This window comes from Callorhinus ursinus, unplaced genomic scaffold (assembly GCF_003265705.2).
Source record: "Callorhinus ursinus isolate GAN/ISIS: 27379988/994484 unplaced genomic scaffold, GSC_fseal_2.0 scaffold12, whole genome shotgun sequence".
Taxonomy (NCBI): Eukaryota; Metazoa; Chordata; class Mammalia; order Carnivora; family Otariidae; genus Callorhinus; species Callorhinus ursinus.
In genome coordinates this window covers 47,352,244-47,371,538 of record NW_027397074.1, presented here as the reverse complement: position 1 = coordinate 47,371,538, position 19,295 = coordinate 47,352,244, and the positions used below count along the sequence as shown (strand labels likewise).

Here is a 19,295-nt window from a genome sequence, read left to right as displayed (position 1 = left end):
TTGTCTTCATTAAAGCCATTTTGGGGTCATCTGACATTTTCCACAGCACGTCATCTTCCCCCGTGTCCAAGTTTGTACAACAGAACTCTTTGAACCTGTAAATAGTGCTGTCACTGGAAATTTTACAAGGCAGGCATTGACTGAGGTTTAGGTTTTAGTCATTCAGATTTGTCTATCTTTCCCTTTTTGTGAACTCTGAGTTCTGTTCCACTGGAAAGGAGAGACTGGAGAACTCAAGTGTCAGTCCTTTTCTGAGGGCTAGTTTTGTACACACACAAACAAAATCCTTGTTCAGTATTAGGGCATACGCAGCATTAATGAATCTTTATAGCTGCAGGGTGGTGGTCAATAATTTCTTTTAATATTTCAGTATGAGTTGAAATGGCATCATTATTTTTTATAAAATATTTTTATAAAATAATTTTATTTTTATAAAATAAAAATAAAAATAATGCAAGCTTTTGGCAAAAATGTCAAACAGTATAGAACAGTACTTTATTATTTTTTAAAAATAATATTTTATAAAATAAAATTATAAAATATTTTATTTTATAAAATATTTTTATAAAATAATTTTATAAAATAAAATTTATTTAAAATTTATAAATAATTTTTTAAAAATATAAATACCATGTATTTCCTGATTAGTATCAAATAAGTAAGCTATCTATCCCAAATTCTGGTCTCAGAGAAAAAGGTCAGAGACAATCACAAGCAAAGTGCTTCATATTATCATGTCCATTTTTAAAACAATGAGATCCTTTGGAACAATCACTTCAGTCTTTCTTTTTATCAGAGATTTCTGTTGGTCCTTTTGTTGGTAATCCATTTATGTCCGCGTCCTTACAGTCTACCTTGCCTTTGTTTTTATCATGGGATTCTCGAAGAGCTTTTCTAGGCCACATACGACTAACAAAGGGGGAAATCAGAGGATATATGTATGGCTCCAGGGATTTTTTTGTAGATCCAGAGCAGAATCGGAATGACGATGCAAGGAATGCACACCATCCTCCGAGGCTGGAGTTCCTGAACGGCCGCGACCACGGGTCCGAATGTAAATGTCCGCACTGTATAAATAATTTTTATAAATTTTATAAGTTTATTTTATACAATTTTATTAAAAAATTTTATAAAATAAAATTGTATAAAATAAAATTGTATAAAATAAACTTATAAAATATTTTATTTTTATAAAATAATTTTATTTTTATAAAATAAAAATAAAATAAAAATAAAAATAATGCAAGCTTTTGGCAAAAATGTCAAACAGTATATAGAACAGTACAAAGAATAAAGCACCAACAAACTAGGAGCCAAAGATAACTACTGTTAACATTTTGGTAAACACCCTCCCAGGGATCTCTCTTTTTTTTTTTTTAATTTTTTATTGTTATGTTAATCACCATATATTACATAATTTGTTTTGGTGTAGTGTTCCATGATTCATTGCTTGTTCATAACACTCAGTGCTCCACGCAGAATGTGGCCTCCTCAATACCCATCACCAGGCTAACCCATCCCCCCACCCCCCTCCCCTCCAGAAACCTCAGTTTGTTTTTCAGAGTCCATCATCTCTCCTGGTTCGTCTCCCCCTCTGACTTACTCCCCTTCATTCTTCCTCTCCTGCTATCTTCTTCTTTTTCTTTTTTCTTAAAATATGTTGCGTTATTTGTTTCAGAAGTACAGATCTGTGATTCAACAGTCTCCCAAGGATCTCTTTAGGCATATACACAGAAACACCCATATGCATGCACACATATATACATAGTATATAAATGGGACCATATTATACATGCTATTTTATAATGTAACGCTTTCCACTCAATAATATTTTGTAAGCATTTTTTATATCAATATAGTTATACAACATTATTTTAAATGGGTGCCCTTCTGTGTACATAGTATAATTTACCTCTTACTCTCCATCTGATGGATTTGGGGGCTATTTCCAGTTTTCTTTATTATCAACAATCCTGTATCTTGCTGAATGTTCCTGTTGCTTATAGCAGTTTTTTGGTTGATTCTCTTGGGGTTTCCAGATATATAACCACATTGTAGTAATAACTTTATGTTGCTATTTCCAGTTTTTATGCTTCTCATTTCTTCCTCTTGTGTAGTTATATTTGTAATGACTTATTTGGAGCCCAGCATGGGGCTTGAACTCATGACCCTGAAGTGGACACCTGAGCTGAGATCAAGAGTCACTCAACCGACTGAGCCCCCAGGCATCCCCAGTAGTTATATTTATAATTACATTTATATTACCCTTGGGACCAGGTTAAATTATAATAGAGAGTGAGCCTTCTTGTTTCTGACTTTATTGGATTGCTGTCTTTAGAATAAGTGTATGTATGTGTATATATTATATATATGCATATATAATATACACACATATATGGAAAAGAATATTTGTTATATTAAGGAATATAATATCATATTAAGGATGTATGTGTGTGCGTATATATATATATATAAATATATATACATGTATATACACACACATACCCAAAGAATTATTCAAAGATTCCTATTTAATTAGGCTTTTTATTTTTTTATTTATAGTTTTTTCTCCAAACGTTTATTTGAATTCCATATAGTTAACATGCAGTGTAATACTGGTTTCTGGTGTAGAATTTAGTAGATTCCACAAAACTGCTTCTAAATCTAGAGAAGATTCATCATTTACATACAATCCCCAGTGCTCATCACAAGTGCCCTCCTTAATACTCATCACCCATGTAACCCATCCCCCTGCCCACTTCCCTTCTAGTAATCATCTGTGTGTTCTCTATAGTTAAGAGTCTGTTTCTTGGTCTGCGTCTCTTTTTCCCCCCTCTATGTTCATTTGCTTTGTTTCTATTTCACATATTAGTGATATCATATGGTATTTGTCTTTCTCTGACTTATTTTGCTTAGCATAATACACTCTAGCTCCACCCATGTCATTGCAAATGGCAAAATTTCATTCTTTTTATGGCTGAGTAATATTCCATTGTGTATATATATCACATCTTCTTTGTCCACTCATCAGTCGATGGACATTTAGGCTCTTTCATAATTTGGCTATTGTTAATAATGCTGCTATAAACATCAGGGTGCATATATCCCTTCAAATCAGTTTTTTTATATCCTTTGAGTAAATACTTCGTAGTGCAATTGCTGGATTGTAGGGTATTTGGCTTTAAAAAAAAATCAAGACTGGGGTAGAGGTTTGTCAAATGCCCTTTCAGCCCCTAAGGAATCAGTATGGCTTTTCTCCTTAGATCAATAAATATGAATAATCAATACATTTCCTGATATTAAACCATCTCTACCTTCCTAGAATCAGCTTTACTTACATAAGATATATTATTGTTTTGATGTGCCGTTGCTTTCTGTTGATTAATATTTTATTTAGGGTTTTTGCATTGATATTAAGTGAGATTTGTCTTTAGTTTTTACTGTGTGTGGAGTATTGAACAGGTTTTGATATCAATATAATACTCTCTTTGCAGAAATTACTTAGAAGTTTTTCTTTTTATCCTCTAGACAAATTTAAATACCATTGAAGTTACCTGCTCTTTGAAAGTTTGTATAATTCTGCGAGGAAATCTTGGGCCTGGTGCTTCTTTTTTTTTTTTTTTAAGATTTATTTATTTATTTTGAGAGAGTGAGAATGAGAGAGAGAGAGAGTACATGAGAGCGGGGAGGGTCAGAGGGAGAAGCAGGCTCCCCGCTGAGCAGGGAGCCCGATGCTGGACTTGATCCCGGGACTCCAGGATCATGACCTGAGCCGAAGGCAGTCGCTTAACCAACTGAGCCACCCAGGCGCCCCAAGGGCCTGGTGCTTCTTGAGGGGGAAGTTTTTTGACAACTTCTTCTTCCTTCTCTAGAAACTGGACACCACTCAAGATTTTTGGTTTCTTCTGAGATATCTTTAGGCAAATTATATTTTCCTAGAAAATTTGCTATTTCATTCAGATTTTCAATGTATCTATTTAGGTTTGAGTGGTCTGTTATGTCTCTGAATTTTACTGAATGCTTAAGCAGGATGGGCTTGAGCTTCCCTACCAGTTTAATTAGCGGGCCACGCACATTCCTCCCAGCCACCCCATGTTTCCAGCGTCCAGATTCTGTGGACCTGTCCGTTTCCTCCCTCTGCATGCTGTTGCCTACACATCATCCCACTGCAGCCCCATCGAATAGAGCTCTGATTCCATGGTTTCCCCAAGTACCACTGACCCAAGATTGTGGGTGTAGCAGTTTACAGACAGTTTTTTTTTTTTAAGATTTTTATTTATTCATTTTGAGAGAGAGAGAGAGAGAGAGAGCATGAGCGGAGGGGAGGGGCAGAGGGAGAGGGAGAAGCAGACTCCCCACTGAGCAGGGAGCCCGCTGTGACACTCCATCCCAGGATCCCGGGATCATGACCTGAGCCGAAGGCAGAGGCTTAATGACTGAGCCACCCAGGCGCCCCCATAGAGGAGATGGGCGACCTTGATCTCAACACAGCAAACAATTGAAAATTATACATTAAACTCTTCTGTTCTTTTCTTCATGTCGTCTCTTGGCCTACCTCTTGTTGCTTTGCTCTTTTCTCTTTCTAGTCTAGCATCCTTGCCCCTGCCCCTCAAAAATTTTCTTACTTATTATGGAGGGTTTTCTAGTTCTTTTGGTCTCTCTCCTCCAGTTTTTATGCTGGAGTTTATCTTTTCACAGTTAAATACAATAGAACCCAGCAATAATGGTGCCCTGGGATGATAAAATTGGATATAACACAACGGACAATTTTTCCCTCCCTCTGCATAGCTGGATTTTGAATTCCAGTCACTTGGGATGGGAGAGTGTGACTGGGAGGTGGGGGTGGGGGGGGGAAGTGACTCCTTTGTGACCATGTTGAATGTCCTCAGTTTAACGTAAAGCAGTCCTGACTCCCATCAGGACACTGTCTGTCTTCCCGAGGGAGGAGGCCACAACCCTAGTGACACTAGCTGGTCAGTAACCGAGTCTGGCTCTTCCCAACCCGGTTACACCCACCCTACACAGGATTTTGACTGGAGGGGGTGTCTCCCTGCCTCCCTGCCTCAGTCAAGAAAAACCAAACAGCTCTAAGGAGTGCCTCCACAGTCCCACATGCATGCACATTATTCGGTAACTGGAAACCCTTCTGAAAAATATTGCTCTTCATTAACCTTGCAATAATGCAACTTAAGCATTTCATACAATTGGATTTTCTGGATTCCATTTTTTTGCATTATGGAGGTGTTTATTGTAAACATCAATACGTTTTGCCGAACAAGAGGAAGTCTGCAGCCAGCTTTGAATAGCATTTTTTTTCTCCTTCATATACTAGAAATAGGGGTCATCAATGGCATCTGGGAAAATTCAATGTTCTCCTCCTTAATGTTCTCTCTACAGTTTGTACCTGAGTGTATTGTATTTGAGGATTTTACTTTATGTGTCCCCTGCTAACATACGAGCCCTAGGAAGGGCTTTCTTTTCTTTAGTTTTTCAATCCCAATGCCTTGCCCTGGGTCTGGCTCACAGTAGGAGCTCAAGAAGTGTGGTGGAAGAATTCATAAGAGGCCAGGGGATGAATCAGTATGTGGCTGTGATAGGAACTTGGTGGTGCAGCTCAGAAAAGGCAATGAGTGGGTGAAACCGGGATGTTACTCCCAGTTTGGGCCCTGTGGGGTAAGATACTTAGCTTCTCTGAGTGTCTATTCCTTTTCTATAAAATGAAAATAAAAATATCTAGAGTATCTATCTCATGGGGTGGTTGAGTTTACCAAAGAATGTAATGGACATGGAAGGCGCTTTGGAAAGTATACTGAGCTGCACAAGCTTGATGACTTAATCATCTAATGCATGGGAGATGAGCGTGCATCTAATGGATACACGACTATGCTAATAGGCTTCTGACTTCCATCCGAGCTTTACAGTGGAATAAGTATCCTGAAAAACTCATCTTGTGAATTCCTAGAATAATTGATAAAGCACAGCAAACATCTCTTGAAATGCAGAGCTGGGCTTGCCGGAAATTAAGAGAATCTCTTAGGGGGCCAAAAAGGTGCAGTGGGGCTGCTGATGGCAGAACCAGGTTTTAAGCACTCTGGGGGAGGGGTGGCAGGAGACAAGGCCTCAGGCTCGAGTCAGCTTGGGAATTGGAACTGCAACCCTGCATAAAGCTAGGACCCTTGTGAATGAATGTGCCTGAAGAAATTTTGTCCACCAGCAATAAGAAAAACAAAAACAGAGACATGTTATCTGTTTTATCCTGGGCGTGGGTGGAGGAAAACAGAAACCTCTCTTAAGCCTTTACTTCTGAAGATCTGCTGGGACACTATAAAGTGGAGTTTATAATATTCAATATGTGTAATTTATAAATATGTACATTTTAATAATATGCAATAATGTGCAATGATCCCATTTTTAAGAGAACACATACTCTCATCTCTTGTCCCATATGCACTCACATACACAGCCCCTCTCTTTAAGTTTGCATATGATTCGGTGAGCATAAACAAAGTATAGGAAACACAGCAGTTGTTAGCAGGGGTGATCTGGAGTGGGGACATAACAGCAAGAGGGGCAAGGGGCGAGCAAAGATGGAAAAGAGGTCTACCCAGTCCTGGTGCTTGCCTTCTTCCTCCCACCCATGCCATAACACCCTACGCAGGCTTTTGGCTGGAGAGTGTCTCCCTGCTTCCTTGTCTCAGCCAAGAAAAATGAAACAACTTCAAGGAGCACCCCCAGCCCCTTGCCTATGGAGCAAATGGGGAATGTGTAGGGTGAGCAACGCCAGTGAACAAATAAATGACAGCTCTTGGAAATTCAGTTAAACACTCGTGTGGACGCCACAGTTAACTGCAGCCATTTAGCGACTGCTTGCTTTGTGGCCGGCACTTTCTAAGTCCTTTGCATGTATAACTCCTTCAGCCCTCATAACACAGGGATCACCCTTGTTCCCGTTTCATCCACGAGAAAAGGGAAGGGCAGGGAGTCCAGAGAACGTGTGTAAGTTCTCATGTCCACCTCCCTGACTGGGGGCGTCAGGATTCAGCCCCCACAGTTCACTCCCCAGTGCAGGTGCTTGGTCACCGGGCTACTCTGTATGCTCATGGAGGGCTGTATGCAATAGTGAAGATTTTTGTGTCGAGGGTGGTCACATGGGTACGTTTTGAATTATTATTGTTGTAATTTAATTTTTCTTAACCTTTCTACCCTTAAAAATAAAGAAGAAATGGAAAAAAGGGCATCTGTCATCTTTCATAGCCCTCTCCCCCACTCCCAGTACCTAACTCAGTGACCGGGAGGTACTGAGTAAGAGTAGCTACTGCAGACATCGTTGGATCTGTCCATATGAAATGTGATTTAGGGAGCTCCCTGCCAAAGTGTAGGAGTAAAAGAAGTGTTTATTGGATGGAATCAGATTGAATCATGGAGTGGTTTCCCGTTGATCGCAAATCGAATCAACAGCAGTGAAGGGCAAACCAAGCCAGTAATCCTACACATTTAGGGAGACAAGAGCGTGATTGTTGCAACCTTCATGTTTCCACACCTCAGGCTGCTTTGAATGATTAAAGTGATGTGTGGTTTTAGTGCTAGTTTACATTTATGATATGGCGTCTTCCTTCTGAGTGTCTTCAAGCCTTAAAATACACCCTGCTGGCTCTCACTGCTGGGGAGCAATGTTCATTATTTCACAAGAGGGAAAGTGGCCGAGCAGGGGATTGAAGTGCCTCAGGTTTAGAACTCAGAAGAGGGCAAAGGGACCTTAGAGATTTGGGGAAGTGGAAGTCTATGGTGGAGAAAGGTAGAAATAAATGAGGCTTTGAAGTCACACAGCTGTCCAGACAGCGTGGGATCCAGGTCCTTAGGTTTGCGATCTTTCTTCTCTTGGAGTTTCAAAAGTGTCAGTTTATTAATTTAGTTGCCCTGTTATAGAACATTAATGGCCAGTGAATTGTCTTCTTCAGGAAGAGCTGAAATGCTTTCAGAAATTTGCGTGATGACCGTTGAGTCAGGGTGGAAGTAGCTGATGATGTTAACGCTGGGAGTCGGGAAGCTGGGGAGGTCCAAGGCTCTCGCCTCCACTTCAGGTGGGTCTGCCAGGTAGCTCTGAGACTCCTGCCCCCAAGGCACAGGGCAGGGCAGGGCACAACCCACACATTCTTGTCCTCTACAGGGCTCCCTGCTTTTCCTAGTACCTGCTTTTCTCAGACAGGGCCCAACATGGTTAACTCTCTATACCCTTAATCCAGTGACTCACCTTTGGCAACTTTTTGGGGACTTACCTGGAAGTTTGATAATAAATGTTGATATTTGTGGTGCCCAGATGCTGTGCTCACATTTTGCAAGTACTGTTTATCTCCTTTTCATAGATAAAACACCAGAGGCTCAGAGAGGGTGAGCGTGGGAGGTACTAGAGTGTGGTGCTCAGGAATCTGGAATTTGGAGTCAGACAGATATGGGGTTCACTTTAGGCAAATTATGTAGCCCTTTAGTGTCTTGGTTTCCCTGAGTTATTAAATGGGGATAATAATATCTTAATTGCATGACAGATATAAGGATCGTGTGTATCAAAGTGCTTAGCAGACTGCCTGACCCCTAGGAAATCCCTAGTAAATGAGAGATACTATTAGTACTGAATAGTATGTGTGCAAAGTCACACGCCAGCAGGATGATAAAATCAGAATTTGAACCCAGGTCCATTTCAAGCTGAAGCCCACTGTGCTGAAATACTGAACTGCTGTAGGTTCTCCGACAAAGGCTAGTCGTCCCTCTCAGAAGCAGGAGTGGCCACTTGAGTAGAGCTTGTCTGCTCAGCTTGGGAGCTGATATCACCTCTACTTTTGCTCAAACCCTAAAGGCTGGTCTCCAAAGTGAGGGGCATGCACATCTGGGGAGCCCAAAGCAATCTGCTGGGGGTTGTACAAAAACATTAGAACTTCTACTTCTGCTTATTTTGTTTTTGTTTTTATCTGATTTACATTTCCATTCTTATGAGGTTTATGAAGGTCATATTATGTTAGGACAACAGAATGTGCCCGTAATTTACAAATAAATGAATAAGATGTATTGGGCATGCCAAAATATTTTTACAGGTTGGGATGTACAATTAAAACACTTGGGAGGCTTCTTGTTGAGATAATGGTGCAAGCAAGGTTATGACCATAAGTTAGGTCAAGTCTATGGCAATTTACAAAGGATGAGCAAATGAGAAGTCTGTGTATACTGGGACCTCAGATGCAAAACTGATAACATTTTACCCAAGAACTAGTTAGGCAAAGTGAAGGTGGGTTCTGAATCACCGTGAAGAGCCCAGGACATCTAGGTGACTCTGGCTTGGAAGGTGCATGCGGGGGTGGGAGCTGTTCAGGAGTGACGCTGTCAGGGATGTGGAAGGGAACCTTCTGCAGCATAGCTCTCCAAATACAAATGCTAACTAATAGCACATGCATGATCTCACTCTCTTAACATTTGTGATTTGATTTTCACCATCTTGCTTGGAGTTTCACATCCAGTTGTGAGCTATTCTGTGACAAAACCAAAAACATCAGCAGGGAAGATCTTCGAACACTTTTCTAATTCAGTGGTTTCTGGCCCCACTAGTTCCATGGGAGAAGGAAGGTTTCCATGGCCAAATGCTTATGGGAATTGCTGGCAAGACAAAGGTAAACTGGTCTACTCGCTGCTGGACTTGTCAGGTGCATTGTTCTAGAAATGTGCTCCGTGATTCCAAGAGCAGAATCTAGCCTGATTTTCCCATTATTTTCTGTCTCAATCAGAGAGCACCCCCTATTTTTTTTTTTGTATAGATCATCTCTGTGGGACACACTAGGGAAAAATGAATGAGGACATTCAGGTTTAGAGAAGGAGACTGATTTGTCAAAGGTTATGACTTGAGTTATGGCAGATACTTCTGTGCCAGGTACTGTGGTATAAACCCGAGTAAGGCAGAGTCCTTTTCTGTTGAGGGCTCACACTCTTGTTAGGGAGACAGTTATAATATGGTGTTATTTTAGAAACATACACAGCGTGCTGTGCTTCTCAGAGGATGCAACAGTGAACTCTGCAGGTTTAGAGCTCTATCTACAATATCAGACAATTCCAGGACTTTAAAAAATGAGTATCTTGTTCAGTACGTATAAGGATTCCACAAAGTACTTGTGTCTATTATTCCAATCATTCTGCATCCATGAATTTAAGAATATAACGGGGACAAGGGTTTAAGGAGAAGCAGTGGTGTGTTGGAGACAGCTTGTGGGCTTGTGCAAACTAATTGTGCACATGTCTCCCCAGTCCCTCCTTCTGCGGCTTTCTGAGGGAAGCTAGAAATCAGCTATGCCAAAGTATTTACACCACGGAAAACACTAGAAATCAAGGCCCCTCCCCCCATTGTTAAACATTTGCCAGCATGCCACTGAACAAAGATGTTCACCATTTATAATAATCAAGACTTTGGTACAAACTAAATATCTAGCAAGAGGACACGTTAAATGATGTTCTGTTTTATCCAAAGATGCTTTTCCAGTTGTTCAATTCAGAAGTGTTTTAAAGTTTTCCTCATATAGTTTTTTTTCTGGGATTCCTTTTTATTATATTCTAACAAATTTTATTGTATCTCTAACAAATATCTCTGGCTGCTCTTGGTGTTGGTCATATTCTGCAAAACAACTTCTTGGTTTTGCAACTCTAGCTAATTAAAATGCTTTTCCTTATACTGGTCCAATATATTTTCCCTAAAATTTATGACTTCACCCCAGGTTTTAGTTTAGCTCAATTATAATAACATATAAGAACTATAATTTCCCTTCTCAGCTTGCCAATAGGAGTTTAAGCACATCCTTTTTTTTTCTTTTAGGTTTTATTTATTTATTTGAGAGAGAGAGAGAGAGAGAGAGAGCATGAGCGAGGAGAGGGGCAGAGGAACAAGCAGACTCCCTGATGAGCCCTGAGCCAAAGTCAGATGCTCCAAGCCCATCCTAATTGGCCTCTGTGCACCTGTTTACCTCCTCTACCACTACCTCCTACCCTTACTTTGCACCCTAGCAATGTGGAATCACGTAATTCACCATGCATCCCCTCCCTTTTCATGCCTCCGTGTCTCTGCCCATGCTTCTTCCTGTAGTCTCTTGCCTCTTCATCTTTCTGGTAAACTTTGAGTTCTCTCTCAGTTGAACAGACACCTCCTCTAATAAGTCTTCCCTGACTTCCCGCAGCATATCTACTCTCATAGCACACTCTTCCCTGTACCTGTTTTGATTGATACACTTATTACATTGTGAGGTGATGTGTACTACATGTCTTTTCCTCCTTAGTGCTAGTTTCTCCCTATTCTTTTTTTTTTAATTTTTTATTGTTATGTTAATCACCATATATTACATCATTAGTTTTTGATGCAGTGTTCCATGATTCATCTCCCTATTCTTTTATTACTAGCATCTAGTACAGTTCCTGGCACATAGTATACTCTCAAATGTTTGTTGAATAAATGAATAGTTATAGGCCAGATTTATCACCTTTTCCATATAGCAGTCCTTCAAATAGTTGGAGATCCCTATCATGCCCCTCCTTCAGCCTCCTTTTCTCAGCTCTTTTAACAGTTTCCCCTCTGATGTACTTTCTGGGTAATCTCTTACTGTTTGAAAAAAACCATTTAACCAGAGACACATTTCATAGTTTTCCACAACCTTTGCATCACTAACAGACAATACACCTTAATTACCAAAACCCGGGGGTCCCAGTGGAGGGCCACATAACCCAGAAGATTTTGTGTACTTATTTCTCAACAATTAAATTTTCCACAAATAGCCTTGTACAATGACAGCTCTATACAATGTCATTTCTGAGTCATTAGTAACCTGCATTTTTTCTTTTATCATTATTAAGCAAAGCATAACAGGTATACATTTCCCATAAATATTGAATTGTTTGTAGCATTGGGAAAATATCTCATAAAACATTGGTTAAGGAAAGACATAAAATGGGGTGAGTGCTAATGATCTCCTGGCAACAATAAGGCAAAATATATGATTTGAGTGTTGGCACAAATTCAGGCAAAATTCTTGGCAGGAAATCTGAAGAGGCCTCCAAATTCAAGTTGCATTAAGGTTATGTTTTTAAATTTTATGTCTAGATGTTCTAACCATTATTGAGAGTGGTGTTGAATTCTCCTTCTACTATTCTTGAGTTGTTGGTTTTTTCCTTTCAATTCTGTCAATTTTTGCTTCATGTATTTTAGGGCTTTGTTGTTAGGTGTGTATATGTTTATAATGAATATATCTTCTTAATGAATTGATCTTTTTATCGTTATAAAATATCCTTTTTTGGTTATGGTAATTTTTTTCTTAAAGTCTATTTTTTTTTAAAGATTTTATTTATTTATTCATGAAAGACAGAGAGAGAGAAAGAGAGAGAGGCAGAGGGAGAAGCAGGCTCCCAAGGAGCAGGGAACCCAGTGTGGGACTCGATCCCAGGACCCTGGGATCATGACCTGAGCCGAAGGCAGACGCTTAACCATCTGAGCCACCCAGGCGCCCACTTAAAGTCTATTTTGTCTAATGTTAGTATAACCACTCCAGCTTTTTTTTATGATTACTGTTTGCAAGGTATATCCTTTTCCTTACCTTCAACTTATTTGTGTTGAAGGGGAAGAAGAAATTTTCCTCTGTCCAAGATTCTTCTAGCTAGACTAAGGATTAAATTGACTTTTTAAGATTTTTCTCTTTAAGTTTACTGTTTTACAGTTTGACTACAAAGCATTTGGTATGATTTTCCTTCTGTTCATTCTGCTTAAAATTTACTGGTCAACCCGCAACCACTTTAAACTAAATGTTTGACTTGGGGTTTTTCTGTCCCCACAGGTAGTGTAGATTCCCGTTCTGAATCCATGTGAGTAAAGTCCTGTGATTAAGAATTCTCTAGGGAGATTCCCCCCCCACACACACTTTTTTTATGCTCTACTCAGAGTCAGGGTCAAAACATTCAAGATCTCCACTGTTTGTCCATGCTATGGAGAAGGTTTTTTTAAGATCTAGTTCATACCATTGAGGATGGTGCTTTTTTTGGAGGTCCTCGTTTTCAGTGAGACCTCTAATTCAGCCTTCCACCTCATTCTGGTTCCACGCCTTATTTCCTGTCCTCCTGTGCTCATGAGACCCATTAAAATCAGTCCCTAACCACCAGGGATGGACAGATGCCTCCAGAGAGAATGTCAGTTTTAGTACTTGCATGTCTCTCTGGATTTATGGTTTCTCATTGTTTCTAACTTCTGAGACTTTCTTTTACTTCTCTGCCAGCTCAGCCATGTAAGTGGAAAGAGATTTAGAAATGTTTTCCTAGCATTTTAGGTGTCCTGTGCCAGGAGTCTTTTTCCTTGACAACTACATCAGTCATAGAGCTGAAAATAAAAGTCAATCTATTCATTCAACAGAATAGTCTGGCTATTACCTTTGGATGTTATCTTCGTATCGCTCTAGTGCAGTAGCTATGTGGAACTCACAATCTCTTGAAGGGGCACAAGATATATACATAATAAATTGATGTAGAGGGTATGATGATTCTCTATATAGAGTAAATGGGGACACCAGGGCCGAAGTGGAGGGTCCAGGGAAATCTGGCAAAAGCTAACTTAAGCTGGGTTTTTAAAGGAAAGGGTGGAGAGACAAAGGAAAGAATGAAGAGAGCTGTGTCAGTAAAGGCATAGAGGTGTGAAACAGCATCTTTCCAGTCCCACCACCAGAGCTACTTGGCCATTCCAGTCTCCGGAATGGGTCTCAGACCTGGTTTGGGATGATAAGGAGCTCCAGGCCAGTATCTTGATGTGTTAGCAAGCAGTAACCTCACACCTGGTCCTGCTAACTTTGTGCCTTGATTTCCACAATTAGTCCGATGCACAAGGCCAGTTTCCTCCTGTATTTGTTTTAATATTTTTTTATTTAAAAAATTTGGATATAATTGACATATAACGTTATGTAAATTTAAGGTGTATAAGGTATTGATTTGATTATATTGCGAATTGATTATCATTGTAGCTTTAGCTAACACCTTTACTATGTCATGTGACTTTTTGTGTATGTGTGTGATGAGGACAATCGAGATCTAGTCTCTTAGCAACTCTGAAGTTTATTATACAGTATCGTTGACTACAATCCCTATGCTGTGCATTAGATATTCTTTTTTTTTAAAGACTGTGTGTACATGTGGGGGATGGGCAGAGAGAGGGAGAGAGAGTCTTTTTTTTAAGATTTTATTTATTTATTTGAGAGAGAGAGAGAATGAGAAATAGAAAGCACGAGAGGGAAGAGGGTCAGAGGGAGAAGCAGACTCCCTGCTGGGCAGGAAGCCCGATGTGGGACTCGATCCCGGGACTCCAGGATCATGACCTGAGCCGAAGGCAGTTGCTTAACCAACTGAGCCACCCAGGCGCCCTGTGCATTAGATATTCTTGACTTATTTATCTGCTAGTTCCCAGTCTGTATCCTTAAACAACCTCTCCCCAGTTTCTCCACCCCCCAGCCCCTACCATTCTACTCTCTCTCTTTACAAGTTCAGCTTTTTTAGATTCCACATATAAGTGATATTAGGCAGTATTTGTCTTTCTCTGTCTGATGTACCTTACTTAGCATAATACCCTTAAAGTCCATCCATGCTGTTGCAAATGGCAGGATTTCCTTCTTTCTCGTGGCTGAATGATATTCCATTGTATGTACATATACATCACATCTTCTTATGCATTCATCCATTGCTGGGTGCTTGGGTTGTTTTCATACCCTGGCTATTGTGAATATTGGTGCAATAAACATGGGAGTGCTGATATCTTTTTGATATCTCTTTGAAATGTTTTCATTTCCTTTGGATATATAGCCTGAAGTGGGATGACTGAATCGTATGGTAGTTCTATTTTTAATTTTTTGAGGAAATTCCATACTGTTTTCTGTAGTGGTCGAACTAATTTACATTTCCACCAATAGTGCACAAGTGTTCCCTTTTATCCATATTCTTGCCAACACTTGTTATGTCTTGTCTTCTTGATGATAGCCATTCTAACTGATGTAAGGTGATGTGTCATTGTGCTTTTGATTTGCATTTTGCTAGTGATTAGTAATGTTGAGCATCTTTTCATGTACCTGTTGGCCATTTGGGTGTTTTCTTTGGAAAAATGTCTATGTAGTTTCTCTTCCCATTTTTAAACCAGATTTTCTGGTTGCTGTTGTTCTGAGTTGTATAAGTTTTTTATATATTTTGGATATTAACTCTTCATCTGATTTGTGGTTTGCAAGAATTTCCCCCGTTCTGTAGGTTGTCTTTTCATTTTGTTGATTGTTTCTTTTGCTTTACAGAAGCTTCTTAGTTTAATATAGTCCTATTTGTTGATTTTTGCTTTCACTGCTGTGCTTTAGGTGTTATATTAAAAAGATCATTGCCAAGACTAATGTCAAGGAGCTTCTTCCTATGTTTTCTCTTGGGAATTTTATGGTCAGATCTTAATGTTTAAGTCTTTAAACAATTTCAGATTAATTTTTGTGAGTCATGTAAGATAGGGGTCCACTTTCATTTTTCTGCATGTACTTTTCTAGTTTTTTCAACACCATTTGTTGAAGAGACTATTCTTTCCCTATTGAGTCTTTTTGGCTCTTTTGTAAAATGTTAGTTGACCGTACATGCAGGAGTTCCTCCTGGATTTCTTGTTTCCCATGCCTGCTCCTGTCTGGAGCTTCTCTCACCTTCTGGGATTTAAGTCCTGCCAAGTTCTTGCTGGTCCCCCTGGGCATGGTACTTCATGTGACTATAACCTAGCTCCCTCTCTCTCCTCTCTGCCAGGCATAGTGCCAGATACGCTTTGTAATCTTCTTTCATTTCATTTTCTCAAATACTCTATGAAGGAGATTGAATTTGGACTTCAGTGGGCAGAAGCAAAGTGCCAAGATGAGCTTCCCATCAGAACTCTGTTAGGGAGCAGTTTTGTTCCTAGCACACCCCATTCATGTTTGCTTTTGGGGGACCATGGGGGAGCAATGGACAAGCTCAAGAAGGGGAGTGCCATGGAGCCATCTGCTCCTTGCTCCTTGCATTGAAGGTCCTTCAAAGGCTGTCAGAAGAAAGGAAATTGTAGTTCTAGTCTCTTTGGCATTATAGAGAGGCAAAAATAAAAATCTACCTACTGATGGCTCCCAGATATATGTCTTTAGTTTATAATTGTCTTCTGAAGTACAGATCTGTACAGTGAACCGCTTACTTGATATCTGTACTTCAGATTTTCAGAGGAAGCTCAAAACTGTAGTGTGTAAAAAGATGAATTCACCTTCTCACCCAAACTTGGCTTCTCTTTCTGGGTTCCAGTGTTGGTGAAGGCTACCTTGATTCACTCAGATGCCTAAGCCGGGGACCAGAGCAACATCCTTGCCTTCTCCCCAACAAATCCTGCAATATTCCACCTCTGCTCATTTATTTCTGTTCCATTAGCCACTTCCTTAGCCCCTTTCCTCACTATCATTCATCCAACTGGTATCCCTGCCTCCTTGTTCCTGCTCTCTTCTCATCTATTTTCCCAAACCAGCTAGAGTCACAGCTTTAAAATCTTGTACTCAAAGTGTGGTCCATGGACCAGCACCAATGGCATCATCTGGGAGTTCATTAGAAATGCATGATCTTAGAATCCTAAAATCCCAGGCCCCACCTCAGATCTACTGAATCAGAATCTGCATTTAACAAAACCCTGAGATAATACCTAAGTACATTAAGATTGGAGAAGCATAGCTCTAAAATGAATATCTAATGATGTGTTTGCCTTTTAAAAGCCCTTAAAGGCTCCCTACTGCCCTCAGGAAACTTCACCCTCCTTAAATGACCCCATAATGCCCTTTAAGAGCCAGTCCCTGTGTACTTAGGCAGATCTGTCTTCTCTCTCACCGCTTGTGACCTCTGAGCAACCGTCACTGAACTGCTCTCAGTTCTCTGATAGACTGAAATCTGTGCTTTTCCTCTGGATTTGCAAGTGATTATTCCCGTCTGGGATATTCTCTCTTTGAAACATTTCTTTCTCCAGGAAGCCCTTGTGACCTTCCATATCTAATTTGATCTCCCTTTTATGTGGTCCCATGGTACTCCGGGTTTCCCTTATCTTGCTAATTAATTTTTTCTTTTTCAAATAATATTTATACAGCCCCTGTCTGCATTGTGCTGGGATGCAAACCGCTGAGAATACCTTAGATTGTAGTTGCCACTTTTATGCACATCCTCCCCTCTAGACCTGAGGCTTGGTGTGGATGGAAACCATGTTTATCCATTGTGAATACCTAGACCTAGCACAACAACTGGCACAAAAGGATGCTCCATAAGAGCTTATTGAATGAATGGGGAGCTCCAACTAAACTGATGATGAGTATGAGATATAAAGGACCTATTTTGTGAGTTAAGAAGCTAATTTTGACTTTTGAGCAGTCCTATGTGTGTCCAAGCTTTTCAGATCTGTGGGTGACAGACTTTTACTTCCTTTGATTTGAGTGTGTATTCTTAGTCTTTGGGAAACTGGGAAATGGAGGCAATGGGAACTATTATCCCATTTTAATGGTGCAGAAACTGAGGTTTAAGGAGGTTAAACAACTTGCCAAAGGTTTTGCTGGTTGTAAGAGTTAGAGCTGGGACTCCAATCCAAGGGTGGCTGACTCCAAAGCTGAGGACTCTTTCCAGAGTCAGGACTTGAGTAAAGGTCAGGTTGGCTGTTTTGGTCCTGAATGAATGAACAAATGAATGAATGCGTGTATCCATCCATCATTCTGATAGTTATTTTACTAGATCAAGTATTTTACATTCAAAGGTCAACCATCTCTAATGCAGAACAGTCTTCCCGGTCTTTTCTATTTACAGCAGACTCCCAAAAGAGACCTTCCTTTGGCCCCTGCTGCATGGGATCTGAAGCCTCTTTGTCTCTCACAGAACGCCAAATCTAGAGGAGACCTCTACAGAGGCCAGTTGTTTCCATTCTCTCTTTTCACCAAGGTTCAGAGACACAGAGTAACTTACCCAAGGTCACACAGCAAATAAGTGGCAGAGCTGGGGTTCAAACCTGGACCTTTGAGTAGTTAATTCAGAGCTCTACCCACTGGACTTTGCTACTTCAAATGCAGTAGGTATTGAACAAATGCGTGTGTTATAGTGTTTGATAGGCTTGTGATTGCTGCTCACTGCTGGTGGCTCTTGCAGTGTATGTAATGACTCAGGCCTCAGTCAGAGGCAAGTCCCCTGTGATTTTTAGTAAGCAAAAAAGAAGTTCATGTCTTGAGCTGTAATTATCTGTTCAAATTCCTGCAATTAATGTCAAAGATAATAACTTGATAGTTATTATTAAATATAAATGTGGATAGTCCTGAGATGCCCCATGTAGCTGTCTATTAATTTTGAGTGGAGACATCAGCTAGCTGAGGTCTTGCCTCATGACTCTGTGTGGTGTGTGTGTGTGTGCGTGTGCGTGTGCATGCATGAGCACGCGTGTGTTTGAATGTAGCATTCAGACAGCCATGGCAATGTGTTTCAGAATTTTCTACCCCCGTTGTCTTTGAGATGCATGAGGAGCAAGCAGACACATCCTCAGGCTGGGAGAGGTCTGCCTGGTGGCAGTGAGGAGGAGTAGAGAGAACACAAATGTTGGTGTCAGACGGACTGGGATCATGTTCCCACCCTGACTTTTGGCAAATTTCTCAACTTTTTATATCTGTAAAGTGGGTCTTGGAATACTTATCTCACAGGATTACGTAAGGTAACGTGTGGGAAGTTCTGTACACAGTGTCTGGCAGGTTCTAAGTGATGCAGGAATGGTTAATGAATTGTTGACGAGTAACTGGTAAGGTTACCTGGTAAGTAGGGTCTTGTGGACGGGTTTCTTCCCAAAGGCCAGTTTTGGAGGCAGCTATTGGGCTGCCAGCCACGTTTCCAGGGGTCAGGTGACGGCAGCTTTTCCTGACACTCCTGGGATGGGCTTTGTCCAGGTAGTCCAGATAGGAGTCGAAGACCTCTCGGTCTGTGGCACACCCAGAAGCCTTTTTGTCTCTGGGAAGGGGTCCGGGAGGACCCACTTCTGGGGACAAGGATTCTGGGCAGGTGGGCCAAGGCAGAGACTTAGGACTCTTACCAAAGAGTAAAACAGAGATGAGGCTACCAGAATTAGGGCCCAGCTCTCAGCAGGGCAGAGCCCTGTAAACAGAACTGGGGCCAGGGTCCCAGAGGCAAGGTGCTGAATGGTGAGTCCAGGCAGGATGGAGCCTCAAAAGTTCCTCCAGATGGGACACTGAGCTCCTTAAGGGAGGTGTATT

General features: G+C 40.6%; 1 protein-coding gene and 1 pseudogene across 6 annotated transcripts in view; one reads left to right on the top strand and one right to left on the bottom strand.

Annotated features, from left to right (window-relative positions):
• The window catches only part of PDE1C (phosphodiesterase 1C), a 648,442-nt gene that overhangs the window by 17,377 nt on the left and 611,770 nt on the right, over positions 1 to 19,295 (top strand). The window lies entirely within an intron of this gene.
• Positions 636 to 1,062, bottom strand: LOC112818414 (UPF0729 protein C18orf32 homolog pseudogene; annotated as a pseudogene).